Source organism: Tachyglossus aculeatus, unplaced genomic scaffold, assembly GCF_015852505.1.
Source record: "Tachyglossus aculeatus isolate mTacAcu1 unplaced genomic scaffold, mTacAcu1.pri scaffold_108_arrow_ctg1, whole genome shotgun sequence".
Taxonomy (NCBI): Eukaryota; Metazoa; Chordata; class Mammalia; order Monotremata; family Tachyglossidae; genus Tachyglossus; species Tachyglossus aculeatus.
Genome location: NW_024044845.1, coordinates 124,322 through 138,338, shown reverse-complemented (window position 1 = coordinate 138,338; position 14,017 = coordinate 124,322). Strand labels below are relative to the sequence as shown.

At 46.6% G+C, this 14,017-nt stretch overlaps 1 non-coding gene and 1 pseudogene across 1 annotated transcript; both read right to left on the bottom strand.

The window, feature by feature from the left end:
* Positions 1–653: 653 nt before the first annotated feature.
* Positions 654–1,724, bottom strand: LOC119922531 (annotated as a pseudogene).
* A 7,252-nt stretch (positions 1,725–8,976) lies between these two features.
* On the bottom strand, positions 8,977–9,114 carry LOC119922577. The gene has a single exon (XR_005448665.1). It is a non-coding gene; the product is annotated as a small nucleolar RNA SNORA7 (small nucleolar RNA).
* Between the last annotated feature and the right edge of the window lie 4,903 nt (positions 9,115–14,017).

Genomic DNA, 14,017 nt, shown 5'->3' with positions numbered 1-14,017 from the left:
ATTTCGTTGTCTATCTCCCCCTTCTAGACTGTGAGCTCGATGTTGGGTAGGGACTGTCTCTATATGTTGCCAACTTGTACTCCCCAAGTACTTAGTACAGTGTTCTGCATACAGTAAGTGCTCAATAAATATGATTGAATGAATGGAGTTCCATCAGTGAATGTCTCTATCTCTTTTCAAACACCATTATTATTTTTTTTTATTATTCGGTGTTAACAATTTCTGTGTCAAAGTCTGTGCCACGTGATCATAAATAATTCAATTGATCGATGGTATTTGTTGAGTGTTTACTGTGTGCATTACATTGTACCAAGTGCTTTGAAGAGTGCAATACAATGGAGTTGGAAGATACAATCCATGCCCACAATGAGCTTATAGTCCAAAGATGAAATTGCAATCCAAATGGATATTTTTCCTGTCCCACAGGGGCTCAGAGTGGAAGGGGAAGTAAGAGCCCAGGAATGGTAAGACACTAATGCCAGGGCACACAGCAGGCCAATGGATGAGCTAGGATTAGAACTCAGGTCATGTGACACCCATTCACTTGCCACTGAACCATGAGGCCTCCTAGGTAATGCATCGCCACTCATGACCTAGTCTTATCAGGCAACCTCCCAGACCTTGACAAATCCTGAATATCCCAACTTGTTGTTTGGGCCTCTGGGTCAGTGGTATATATTGTTATATCTAAGGGCAATTCCTCTTTAAAGTGGGGTAGGGGATTATTGGTACCTAGACACAGACATGTTATCCCAGAATGGATGCTGGGGGAATGACCCCTTTAGGATCCTGGCCAGGGCAGCCTTCAGGTCCCTGTTCCTCAGGCTGTAGATAAGGGGGTTCACAGTGGGGGGCATCACAGTGTAGAACACGGAAACCAGCGGATCCAGAGCTGAGGGCGAGTCTGAAGGTGGTTTGAGATAGGCAAATGCTCCGGTAAAGAGAAAAATAATGATGACAGTGAGATGGGGCAGGCAGGTGGAGAAGGCCTTGGTTCGGCCCTCGGAGGACGGCATCCTCAGCACGGCTGAGAAGATCAAGACGTAGGAGAGGGTGACATAAGTGAAGCAGACGGCATCCAAGACTAACGCAGCAGCCACACTCACGTCAGTGGCAATGTGGACTTCAGAGCAGGAGATCTTCAGCAGAGGGGGCACGTCACAGAAGAACTGCTGGACAGCATTGGATCCACAAAAAGTCAAGGAGAAAGTAGAAGCTGAAAACAATACTCCAAGCAGACCCCCACTGAGCCATGATGCTGCTGCCATGCGCATACAGGCTGTTTTGTTCATGATGAGCACATAACGCAGGGGGGAGCAGATGGCAGCATAGCGGTCATAAGACATTGCAGTGAGGACACATATCTCTGAAGCAGCAAACAAGACCATTAGGAAGAGCTGTGAGGCACAACCCAGAAAGGAGATGGAGCTGTCACTGCTCAAGGAGTTGACAATGGATTTGGGTACCGTGGTAGAAATGTAGCAGAGATCAATGAAGGACAAGTTCTTAAGAAAGAAGTACATGGGGGTGTGGAGACGCTGGTCGAGGGTGGTGACAGCAATAATGAGGAGATTCCCCAGAAGGGCCGCTAGGTAGACAAGGAGGAACAGCGTGGCATGGAGCAGCTGCAGCTCCCGGATGTCAGAGAACCCCTGGAGGAGGAATTCGGCCACCGTGGAGATGTTGGTCATTTTTGGGAGATGATGCTGACTCCCTGGAAAGGAAGAGGGGAACTTCAATTTAGAATCATTGGCATTCCCTCCAGACTGTACGTTCCTTTTGGGAAGGTAACACCTCTACAAATTATGTCATATTGTACTCTGTCAAGCACTTAGTATAGTGCTCTACACACTGTAAGTGATCAGTAAATATGTTTGATTCCCATTTTAATAAATAAAGCAGTTGTATTCATTGATCACCTATAGAGTTCAATAATATTGATACATGTAGCGTTATGAACACATCAATCAATAGCTCAATGGTATTTATGGAATACTCACTGTGTGCAGAGCACTGTACTAAGTGCTTGGGAGAGTTCAATCCAACGGAGTTGGCAGATACTTTCCTGCCCACCAGGAGGTAACAGTCTAGTGGGTAGACTCTGCATACCGTAAACACTTAATAAATACGATGGATTGATAGCATCAATGAAGTAATCAACAGTAATTCCTTTCAGAGTTTGCCAGCGCTTAGAAGTGCTTCACACATAGTGAGCACTTAACAAATACCATCATCATTATTATTAAATCAATCTGTTGTATTTATTTGTCACCCGTAGTGTTCATAGTATTATTATGTGCAATGGTCTGGCACGTCTTGACTTATGCTGTCGATTCACCTCCGACCCATAGTGACTCCATGGACGCATCTCTTCCAGAGTGCCCCACCTCAATGTGCAAGCATTATGGTACTGTATCCATAGAGTTGTCTTGGTAAAAATAGAGAAGTGGTTTACCATTGCCTTCTTCCACCCAGTAAACCTGAGTCTCCACCCTCGACTCTCTCCCCTGACACTGCTGCCCAGAACAGGTGCGTTTTGACTTGGAGCAGATTGCCTTCCACTCGCTAGCCACTGCCCAAGCTAGGAATGGGATGGGTATCCCTCTGGTTGACTCTCCTTCCCTTGGCTGAGACTGGTAGGGTACTGCAAACTCTTCAGGTGTGATCCTGAGAAGGGATAGGGGTATTTACCCATCAATTAATCAACAATGGTATTTACTGAGCACCTAGGGCTCAGTCCTAATTCCCATTTTACAGATGTGGTATTTAAGGCACAGGGAAGCAAAGTGCCTTGCCCAACATCACCCAGCCGACAACGGGCAGAGCCATGATTAGAACCCAGGTCCCCGAGCTGACTGCTAGGTTGGGATTGTCTCTGTTTGTTGCCGAATTGTATTTTCCAAGTGCTTAGTACAGTTCTCTGCACACAGTAAGCACTTAATAATAATAATAATGATGATGATGGCATTTCCTAAGTGCTTACTATGTGCAGAGTACTGTTCTAAGTGCTTGGGAGGATACAAGGTGATCAGGTTGTCCCTCGGGGGCGCACAGCCTTAATCCCCATTTTAAAGATGTGGGAACTGAGGCACAGAGAAGTTAAGTGACTTGCCCAAAGTCACACAGCTGACAGTTGGCAGAGCCGGAGTTTGAACCCATGACCTCTGACTCCAAAGCCCAGGCTCTTTCCATTGAGCCATGCTGCTTCTACTATAAAAATGATTGAATGAATGAATTAATTAATAGCACAGGCAGGATTAGAACCAAAATCCCGTTACTACTACCACTACTACTGCTGCTATTACTACTACTACTACTACCAGTACTACTACTACTATTACTACTACTCTTACTAGTACCACTACTATTTGCCTCTTCCTTGGCCCAGACACACTTTTTCCCTGGACTGTGATGGGAAAAGATTCCCTTCTCCTCCTCCCCTCCAGCCCTCTTCCAGCCAAGGTTTGCTCACTGCCTCCCCTGCCCCACCTTGGATACACAAACAGCCGCCGACACAACAAATCTGATTGTGGTTCTCAGAGGAAAATGATACAGACTAAAGTCTGGTTGACTCCAATCAACTCCTTGCCACTAGCTTCAAGGCTTTTGACCGGTGTTCTCCTCCGTGTTTCCCTTCCTTCTTCACCGACTACCCTCCAGCCCTTGGAAATAGACCTTCTCCCTTTTTCTCTCCTCCTCCTCCCCTCCCGAACTCCCCATCCCAAGCCGCTCAAACCCCGCCCCTTCCCCACAGCACTTGTGTATGTTTGTACATGTTTATTACACTGTATCTTTTATTAATGATGTGTATATTGCTATAATTCTATTTACTCTGATGGTATTGTCACATCTCTACTTGCTTTGTTTTGTTGTCTTCCTCCCCTTTCTAGACTGTGAGTCTGTTATTGGGTAGGGACCTTCTCTATATGTTGCCAATTTGTACTCCCAAGTGCTTAGTACAGTGCTCTGCATACAGTAAGCGCTCAATAAATATGATTGAATGAGTGAATTAATGAAAAAGGACATTCCCTTCTCCAACACGTGGCTCAGATCCTTCATTCTTCCCAAATCTCCCTCTCCCTTCAGATTTGGCCAGATTGATGTTTCTTTTCCCCATGCCAATTCAAGCCAAATACCGCCTCAGCATTTACACATTCACAACTGCTCAGTGCACTTCCCTACCTATAGGTTCACATTACTAAGCACTTTTTAAGCTGTGCATCCACCTTTCCATTCTTATTTCCCCCTAGCTGTAAATTCTTTTGGATCAGTCTAGCCCAGCAGACCGCGAGGTCCAGGAGAGAAAGGAAGGAATCTCTTACCTCCACTGTGTTCACCCAACATTCCTGCATGGAGGAGTTGATGATAGTGCTCTTGGTCTAGAACCAATCACACTCTCTCATTCCCTCCCTGTCATCATCATCGTCATCATCAATCGTATTTATTGAGCGCTTACTGTGTGCAGAGCACTGTACTAAGCGCTTGGGAAGTACAAGTTGGCAACATATAGAGACAGTCTCTATGCCTCAGTTACCTCATCTGTAAAATGGGGATTAAGACTGTGAGCACCCCGTGGGACAACCTGATCAACTTGTAACCTCCCCAACACTTAGAACAGTGCTTTGCACATAGTATGCGCTTAATAAATGCCATTATTGTTATTATTATTATTACCTACCAGAAACATTTTCTGACATCATGGACCCAGTCCTGTCTGAAGTGACCACAGCATAATGGCATGCTAGCTGGATGGAGGTGGATGAGGAAAGGGAGATGAGTGATGGTTTGGGCCACTGCACTGTACTCCTGAAAGCCCGCATGTCCCGCTGGGGATGTAGCCCGGCCCCAAAGTCCGACACTGGCCCTATCTATGAGCATTTCCCCTGAATGGCTCCCCATCCCCATCATGGCCTCTCCCTCCCCCTCCAACATCCCCCGGTCAGACTCACTGGGGCAGGGTAGGGCTGGAGGGCTCTGACCTCTGCTGGGTAGAGATGGACCTCTCTCCACTCCAGTTCCTGGGTGCAGCTGGCTATGAAGGAAGGGACAGCATGGCAATCTCAGCTCCTCTTCTATCCCCTGTGGGCAAGGAGATGTTCTTCAGAGAGTCCCCCCTCCCCAAAGATAAAACAGCCACTGCTCTGTGGGGAACCCCTGGAGGGTCAACTCAGGTGGGACCTCGTGATCCGGCTGATGCCAAAATCCTCTGCCTGTGAGGTCCCTGAGGTCCTGTAGAGAGGAAGGCCCAGTCCCTAAAGCTGCAGCCATGGTGCTGCACTCCAGAGTTTCCATGGAAACAACAGCATCTGCATCCCAATATCCCAACTGTTTCTAATATTCTGACAATCTACAACAACTGTGGGTGTTTTCAGCTTCACCTCATATACAACCTTAATCAATCAGCTTCTCATTCAATCAGTAAATTGAACAATTTCATTTTCTGACACCTTCTGATTGCAAAGCTAGACAGAGGAAGACATTCCTCTGAATCCATCCTATGATTCTCCTCCAGGCTGAGTAGGGTGGGGCAGAGGACTGGGGTTTTGAGAAGGGGTGATGGGAAGCAGAAATTCCTGGCTTGAGGAAGAATAGGATGGAAATGGCTCCTCCTGTTGTGATGATTTACTAAGCTGCATTCTGGAAACCAAAGTTCCAAACCACTACCTTGCTGGTTCAATCTCTCATCCTATCCCGACTGGATTACTGCACCAGCCTCCTCTCTGATCTCCCATCCTCCTGTCTCTTCCCCGGTTAAGTCCACACTGCACTCTGCTGCCTGGATTATCTTTGTACAGAAACGTTCTGGGCAGGTTACTCCCCACCTCAAAAATCTCCAGTGGTTGCCTGTCAACCTACGAATCATGCAAGCACTCCTCCTCTTGGCTTCAAGGCTCTCCATCACCTCGCCCCCTCCTATCTCACTTCCCTTCTCTCCTTCTCCAGGCCAGCCTGCACCCTCCACTCCTCTGCCGCTAACTTCCTCACTGTGCCTCGTTCTCGCCTGTCCCGCCATCGACCCCCAGCCCACGTCCTCCCCCTGGCCTGGAATGCCCTCCCTCCACACACCCGCCAAGCTAGCTCTCTTCCTCCCTTCAAAGCCCTACTGAGAGCTCACCTCCTCCAGGAGGACTTCCCAGACTGAGCCCCCTTTTCCCTCTCCTCCTCTCCATCCCCCCGGCCCTACCTCCTTGCCCTCTCCACAGTACCTGTATATATGTTTGTACAGATTTATCATTCTATTTACTTTACTTCTACATATTTACTACACTATCTTGTTAATGATGTGCATATATAGCTATTATTCTATTTATTCTGATAGTTTTGACACCTGTCTACATGTTTTGTTTTGTTGTCTGTCTCCCCCTTCTAGACTTCGAGCCTATTGTTGGGTAGGGACCATCTCTATATGTTGCCGACTTGTACTCCCCAAGCGCTTAGTCCAGTGCTCTGCACACAGTAAGCCCTCAATAAATATGGTTGAATGAATGAATAGAATTCCATCAGTGAATGTCTCTGTCTCTTTTCAAACACCATTATTATTATTTTTTTATTATTCGGTGTTAACAATTTCTGTGTCAAAGTCTGTGCCACGTGATGATAAATAATTCAATCGATTGATAGCATTTGTTGAGTGCTTACTGTGTGCATTACATTGCACTAAGCGCTTTGAAAAGTACAATGCAATGGAATTGGTAGATACAATCCATGCCCACAATGAGCTTGCAGTCCAAAGATGAAATTACAATCCAAACGAACATGTTTCCTGTGCCCTAGGGACTCAGAGTGTAAGGGGAAGTAAGAGCCCAGGAACGGTCAAACAATAACGCCAGGTCACACAGCAGGCCAGTGGCCGAGCTGGGACTAGAACTCAGGTCATGTGACACCAATTCACATGCCATTGAGCCATGAGGCCTCCTAGGGAGTGCATTGCCACTCATGACCTAGTCTTATGAGCCAACCTCATAGACCTTGCCAAATCCTGAATATCCCAACTTGTTCTTTGGGACTCTGGGTCACTGATATATCTGGATACGTCTAAGGGCAATTCCTCTTTTAAAAGGTGGTAGGGGATTATTGGTACATGGACACAGACATTTTGTCCCAAAATGGATGCTGGGGGAATGTCCCCTTTAGGATCCTGCCCAGGGCAGCCTTCAGCTCCCTGTTCCTCAGGCTGTAGATAAGGGGGTTCACAGTAGGAGGCACCACGGTGTAGAACATGGAAACCAGCAAATCCAGAGCTGAGGGTGAGTCTGCAGGTGGTTTGAGATAGGCAAATGTTCCGGTAAAGAGAAAAATGACTATGACAGTGAGATGGGGCAGGCAGGTGGAGAAGGCTTTCGTTCGGCCCTCGGAGGACGGCATCTTCAGCACGGCTGAGAAGATGAAGACGTAGGAGAGGGTGATGTAAGTGAAGCAGATGGCATCTAAGACTAACCCAGCAGCCACACTCACATCAATGGCAATGTGGACTTCAGAGCAGGAGATCTTCAGCAGAGGAGGGACGTCACAGAAGAACTGCTCGACAGTATTGGACTCACAAAAGGTCAGGGTAAAGGTAGAAGCTGAAAACAAAATTTCCAACAGACCCCCACTGAGCCATGACGCTGCTAGTATGCACACACAGGCTGTTTGGTTCATGATGAGCTCATAGCACAGTGGGGAGCAGATGGCGGCATAGCGGTCAAAAGACATTGCAGTGAGGACAAAAAGCTCTGAAACGGCAAACAAGGCCAGTAGGAAGAGCTGCAAGACACAACCCAGAAAGGAAATGGAGCTGTCACTGGTCAAGGAGATGACAGTGGATTTGGGTACCGTTGTAGAAATGTAGCAGAGGTCTATGAAGGACAAGTTCTTGAGAAAGAAGTACATGGGGGTGTGGAGACGCTGGTCGAAGTTGGTGACAGCAACAATGAGAAGATTCCCCAGAAGGGCAACTAGGTAGACAAGGAGGAACAGCGTGGCATGGAGCAGCTGCAGCTCCCGGATGTCAGAGAACCCCTGGAGGAGGAACTCAGTCACGGTGGAGATGTTGGTCATTTCTGGGAGATGATGCTGGCTCCCTGGAAAGGAAGAGGGGAACTTCAATTTAGAAATATTGGCATTCCCTCCAGACTGTAAGTTCCTTTTGGGCAGGTAACACTTCTACAAAGTGTTACTTTGTACTTTGTACTGTACTCTCTCAAGCACTTAGTACAGTACTCTATACACTGTAAGTGATCAATAAATATGATTGGTTCCCATTTTAATAAATAAAGCATTTGTATTCATTGATCACCAATAGAGTTCAATAGTACTGATACATGTAGGGGTATGAACACATCAATCAGTAGCTCAATGGTACTTATAATGGCGCTTAGTACAGTGCTCTTCACATAGTAAGCACTCAATAAATACGATTGAATGAATGAATACTGAATGCTCACTGTGTGCAGAGCACTGTACTAAGTGCTAAGTGCTTGGGAGAGTTCAATTCAACAGAGTTGGCAGATATTTTCCTGCCCACCAGGAAGGTAACATCCTACTGGGTAGACTCTGCATACCATAAATGCTTAATAAATACGATGGACTGATAGCATCGATGAAGTAATCAACACTAATTCCTTTTGGAGTTTGCAAGCGCTTAGAACAGTGCTTCACACATAATGAGCGCTTAACAAATACCTTCATCATTATTATTAAATCAACCTGTTTTATTTATTTGTCACCTGTAGTGTTCAATAGTATTAATAGGTGCAGTGGTCTGGTACGTCTTGACGTATGCTGTCGATTCGCCTCTGACCCGTAGTGACTCCATGGACGCATCTCTCCCAGAATGCCCCACCTCCATCTGCAAGCATTCTGGTACTGTATCCATAGAGTTTTCTTGGTAAAAATAGAGAATTGGTTTACCAATGCCTTCTTCCACCCAGTAAAACTGAGTCTCCACCCTTGACTCTCTCCCCTACCTCTTCTGCCCAGAACAGGTGTGTTTTGACTTCTAGCAGATTGCCTTCCACTCACTAGCCACTGCCCAAGCTAGGAATGGAAAGGGTATCCCTCTGCTTGACTCTCCCTCCCTTGGATGAGACTGGTAGAGTACTGGAATCTCTCCAGTATTAAACCTGAGAGGGGGAAGGGGTATGTAATAATAATAATAATAATGGCATTTCCTAAGCGCTTACTATGTGCAAAGCACAGTTCTAAGTGCTGGGGAGGTTACAAGTTGATCAGGTTGTCCCACGGAAGGCTCACATTCTTAATCCCCATTTTACAGATGAGGGAACTGAGGCCCAGAGAAGTTAAGTGACTTGCCCAAAGTCACACAGCTGACAATTGGCAGAGCCAGGATTTGAACTCATGGCCTCTGGCTTCAAAGCCCATGCCCTTTCCACTGAGCCATGCTGTTAATTGTACCCATCAATTAATCAAGCAATGGTATTTACTGAGCACTTAGAGTTCAGTTTTAATTCCCATTTTACAGATGCGGTATTTGTGGCACAGAGAAGCAAAGTGCCTTGCCCAACGTCCCCGAGCAGACAAGGGGCAGAGCCAGGATTAGAATCCAGGTCCCCGAGCTCATTGTTGGGTAGGGATTGTCTCTATCTGTTGCCAAATTGTACTTTCCATGTGCTTTGTATAGTTCTCTGTACATGGTAAGTGCTAAATAAATACGACTGAATGATTGAATGAATTAGTAGCAGAGTCAAGACTAGAACCCAGGTCCCCTTACTACTACCACTACACTTTGCCTCTCCCTGGGCCCAGACACCCATTTTCCCTGGGAGGTGATGGGAGAAGATTCCCTTCTCCTCCTCCCCTCCAGACCTCCATCGGCCAAGGTTGGTTCACTTCCTCCCCTGCCCCACCCTGGGCACACAAATCTGATTGTGGTTCTTCGAGGAAAATGAATTCGAATGAAGTTTAGTTGACTCCAATAAACTCCTTGCCATTAACTTCAAGGCTTTTTACCCTTGTTCTCCTCCGTGTTTCCCTTCCCTCTTCACCAACACCCCTCCAGCCCTTGGAAACAGATGTGCTCCCTGTGTCTCTCCAGGGACATTCCCTTCTCCAACACATGGCTCAGATCCTTCCTTCTGCCTGATTCTCCCTCTCCCTCCAAACTTGCTCAGATTGCTGCTTCTTCTCCCCATGCCAAATCAGCCCAGATGCCACCTCTGCATTTACACATTCACAACTGCTCATAGCTCTTCCCTACATGGAGATTCACAATACAATGTAAGAACTTATTAAGCTGTGCATTCACATTTTCATGCTTATTTCCACCTAGCTGTAAATTATTTTGGATCAGTCTTGCTCAGCAGACTGGCAGGTCCAGTAGGGAAGGGATTGTATCTCTTACTTCCACTGTGTGCACCTGACATTTCTGCATCGGGGAGTTGATGATAGTGCTGGTGGTCTAAAACCAATCACACTCTCTCATTCCCTCCCTCTCACTTCCCACCAGAAACATTTTCTGACGGCCAGGACCCACTTCTGGCCGATGTGACCACAGCATAATGCTGACGCTGTGCTGCGGGGCCCCACCCAGCCGCTCAGACACACACACACACACACACACACACACACACACACACACACACACACACACACACTCGCTTAAACTGACTGTGGTTACGTACACATAAATACACACAGTCACACAAACCCACACGTATCTAGCCACTCATTTGTTCATTTAACTATTGGCTAAAGCATCACTCCCCCAACTCAGAATCATACCTGGAGAGTTTCCAGTACTCTACCAGTCTCGGCTACCAGATGGATGGCTAAGCAGAGGCATACCTGTTCCATTCCAGTGCTTTGCACACAGTAAGTGCTCAGTAAATACGATTGATTGATTGACTGGGCAGTGGCTAGCAGGTGGAAGGCAATCTGCTACAAGTCAAACCTCACCTGTACTGGGCAGCAGTGTCATGGGAGAGAGTTGAGGAGGAGACTCAGGTTTACTGCAGGGAAGAAGGAAATGGTAAACCACTTCTGTATTTTTATCAAGAAAACTCTATGGGTAAACTACCAGAACATTTGCAGTTGGAGAATGGGTTGTTCCTGGAGAGATGTGCCCATTCATTCGCAATGGGTCAAAGATGACACGATAGCAAAAGAAAAGATGAAGAAGAGCTCAAACATCTCTTTTCCAAACAATTCACTGTCACCATGTATCTTTTCACATGAAGCAAAAATACCTCACAATTATCTTCAAGGCTTTCTACCATGTGAGACTCACTAAATTCCCATTTTACAGATGCGGTATCTGAGGCACAGAGAAGCAAAGTGACTTGTCTGATGTCACACAGTAGATAAGGGGCAGAGCCAAGATTAGAAGGTAGGTCCCCAAGCCAGTTGTTTGGTAGGGATTGTCCCTATCTGTTGCCAAATTGTACTTTCCAAGTGCTTAGTACAGTGTTCTGCACAGAGTAAGCACTCAATCAATACGATTGAATGAATGAATGAAAAAATGAATTGTAGAGTCAGGATTAGAACCCAGGTCCCCTTACTACTACCACTACTGTTTGCCTCTCCCTGGGCCCAGACACACTTTTTCCCTGGAAGGTTACAGGAGAAGATTCCCTTCTCCTCCTCCCCTCAAGACCTCCACCAGCCAAGGTTTGTTCACTGCCTCCCCTGCCCCATCTTGGGAATACACACAGCTGCCAACAAAAGAAATCTGATTGTGGTTCTCAGAGGAAAATGAAACAGACTGAAGTCTGGTTGACTCCGATCAACTCCTTGCCACTAGCTTCAAGGTTTTTGACCGGTGTTCTCCTCCGTATTTCCCTTCCCTCTTCACCGACTACCCTCCAGCCCTTGGAAATAGATCTTCTCCCTTTTCCTCTCCTCCTCCTCCCCTCCCTATCTCCCCATCCCCTTCCTGCCCAATCCCCTTCGCCTCCCCACAGCACTTGTGTATGTTTGTACATATTTATTATTCTATTCATTTTATAAATGATGTGTACATAGCTATAATTCTATTTATTCTGATGGTATTGTCACCTGTCTACTTGTTTTGTTTAGTCATCTCTCTCCCCTTTCTAGACTGTGAGCCTGTTATTGGGTAAGGACCTTCTCTATACGTTGCCGATTTGTACTACCCAAGCGCTTAGTACCCTGCTCTGCACACAGTAAGCGCTCAATAAATACGATTGAATGAATGAATGAATGAATGAAAAAGGACATTCCCTTCTCTAACACGTGGCTTAGATTCTTCTTTCTTCCCGAATCTCCCTCTCCCTTCAAATTTGCCCAGATTGATGTTTTTTCTCCCCATGCCAAATCAGGCCAGATACCACCTCTGCATTTACACATTCACAACTGCTCATTGCACTTCCCTACCTATAGATTCACATTACTAAGCACTTATTAAGCTGTGAAGCCACCTTTCCATTCTTATTTCCCCCTAGCTGTAAATTATTTTAGATCAGTCTAGCCCAGCAGACTAGTAAGTCCAAGAGGGAAGAGATTTAACCTCTTACCTCCATTGTGTTCACCCAACATTACTGCATGGAGGAGTTGATGATAGTACTCCTGGTCTAGAACCAATCACACTCTCTCATTCCCTCCCTGTTATTTCTCACCAGAAACATTTTCGGACCTCCAGGACCCACTGCCGTCCGAAGTGACCAGAGCATAATGCTGACACTCTGCTGCAGGGCCCCAGCCAGGAAACAACTTCCATGTTAGCTGGATGGAGGTGGGTGAGGAAAGGGAGATGAGTGATGGTTGGTGCCACTGCACTGTCATATACGTACCCTCCTGAAAGCCCACCTGCCCCTCTGGGGATGTAGCCCTGCCCCAAAGTCCGAAATTGGTTCCATGTGTAAACATTTCCCCAGAATGGCTCCATCTCTTGTATCCCCTTCATGGTTTCTCCCTCCCACTCCACCACCCTCTGGTCACACTCACTGAGACAGTGTAGGGCTGGAGGTCTCTGACCTCAGCTGGCTTGGGATGGTTCTCTCTCCACTCCAGTTCTTGTGTGCAGCTGGCTATGAAGGAAGGGACAGCATGGCACCCTCAGCCCCTCTCTGATCTCCTCTGGGCAGGGAGATGTTCTCCAGAGAATCCCCCATCCCCAAAGATAAAGCAGCCACTGCTTCGCAGGGAACCCCCGGAGGATCAACTCACGTGGGACCTTGTGTCTTGGCTGATGCCAAAAGCCTCTGCCTGTGAGGTCCCTGAGGTCCTGCGGAGATAAATGCCCAGTCCTTAAAGCTGCAGCAATGGTGGTGCACCCCAGGGTTCCTATGGAAACAACAGCATCTGCATCCCAACATCCCAACGGTTTCTAGTGTTACTGGCAATTTGCAACAATTGTGGGTGATTTCAGCTTCATCTCATATACAACCTTAGACAATCAGCTTCTTATTCAATCAGTCAATTGAACAATTTCTGATTGCAAAGCTAGACAGAGAAAGACATTCCTCTGAATCCATCCTATGATTCTCCCCCAGGGTGAGTGGGGTGAGGAAGGAGACTGAGGTTTTGAGAATGGGATGATGGGAAGGAGAAATTCCTGGCTTGAAGAAGAATAGGATGGAAATGGCTCCTCCTGTTGTGATGATTTACTAACCTGGGTTCTGGAAACTAGAGTTCCGTCAATGAATTCCTCTGTCCCCTTTCAAGCACCATTATTATGATTATTATCATTTTTATTATTTAGTGTTAACAATTTCTGTTTCCACATCTGTCACATGATGAAGCTGAAACAAAATAATTCAATCGATCGATGGTATTTGTTGTATGTTTACTGTGTGCAGAACATTGTAGTAAGCACTTTGAAGAGTACAATACAATGGAGTTGGTAGATTCAATCCATGCCCACAATGGGCTAGCAGCCCAAATATTGTTACAATCCAAGCAGACACGTTTCCTGTCCCACACGGGCTCAGAGTGTAAGAAGAAGTGAGAGTTCAGGAATGGTAAGACACTATCGACAGGTCACACAGCAGGCCAGTGGCTGAGCTAGGATTAGAACTCAGGTCATGTGACACCCATTCACATGCCATTTAGCCATGAA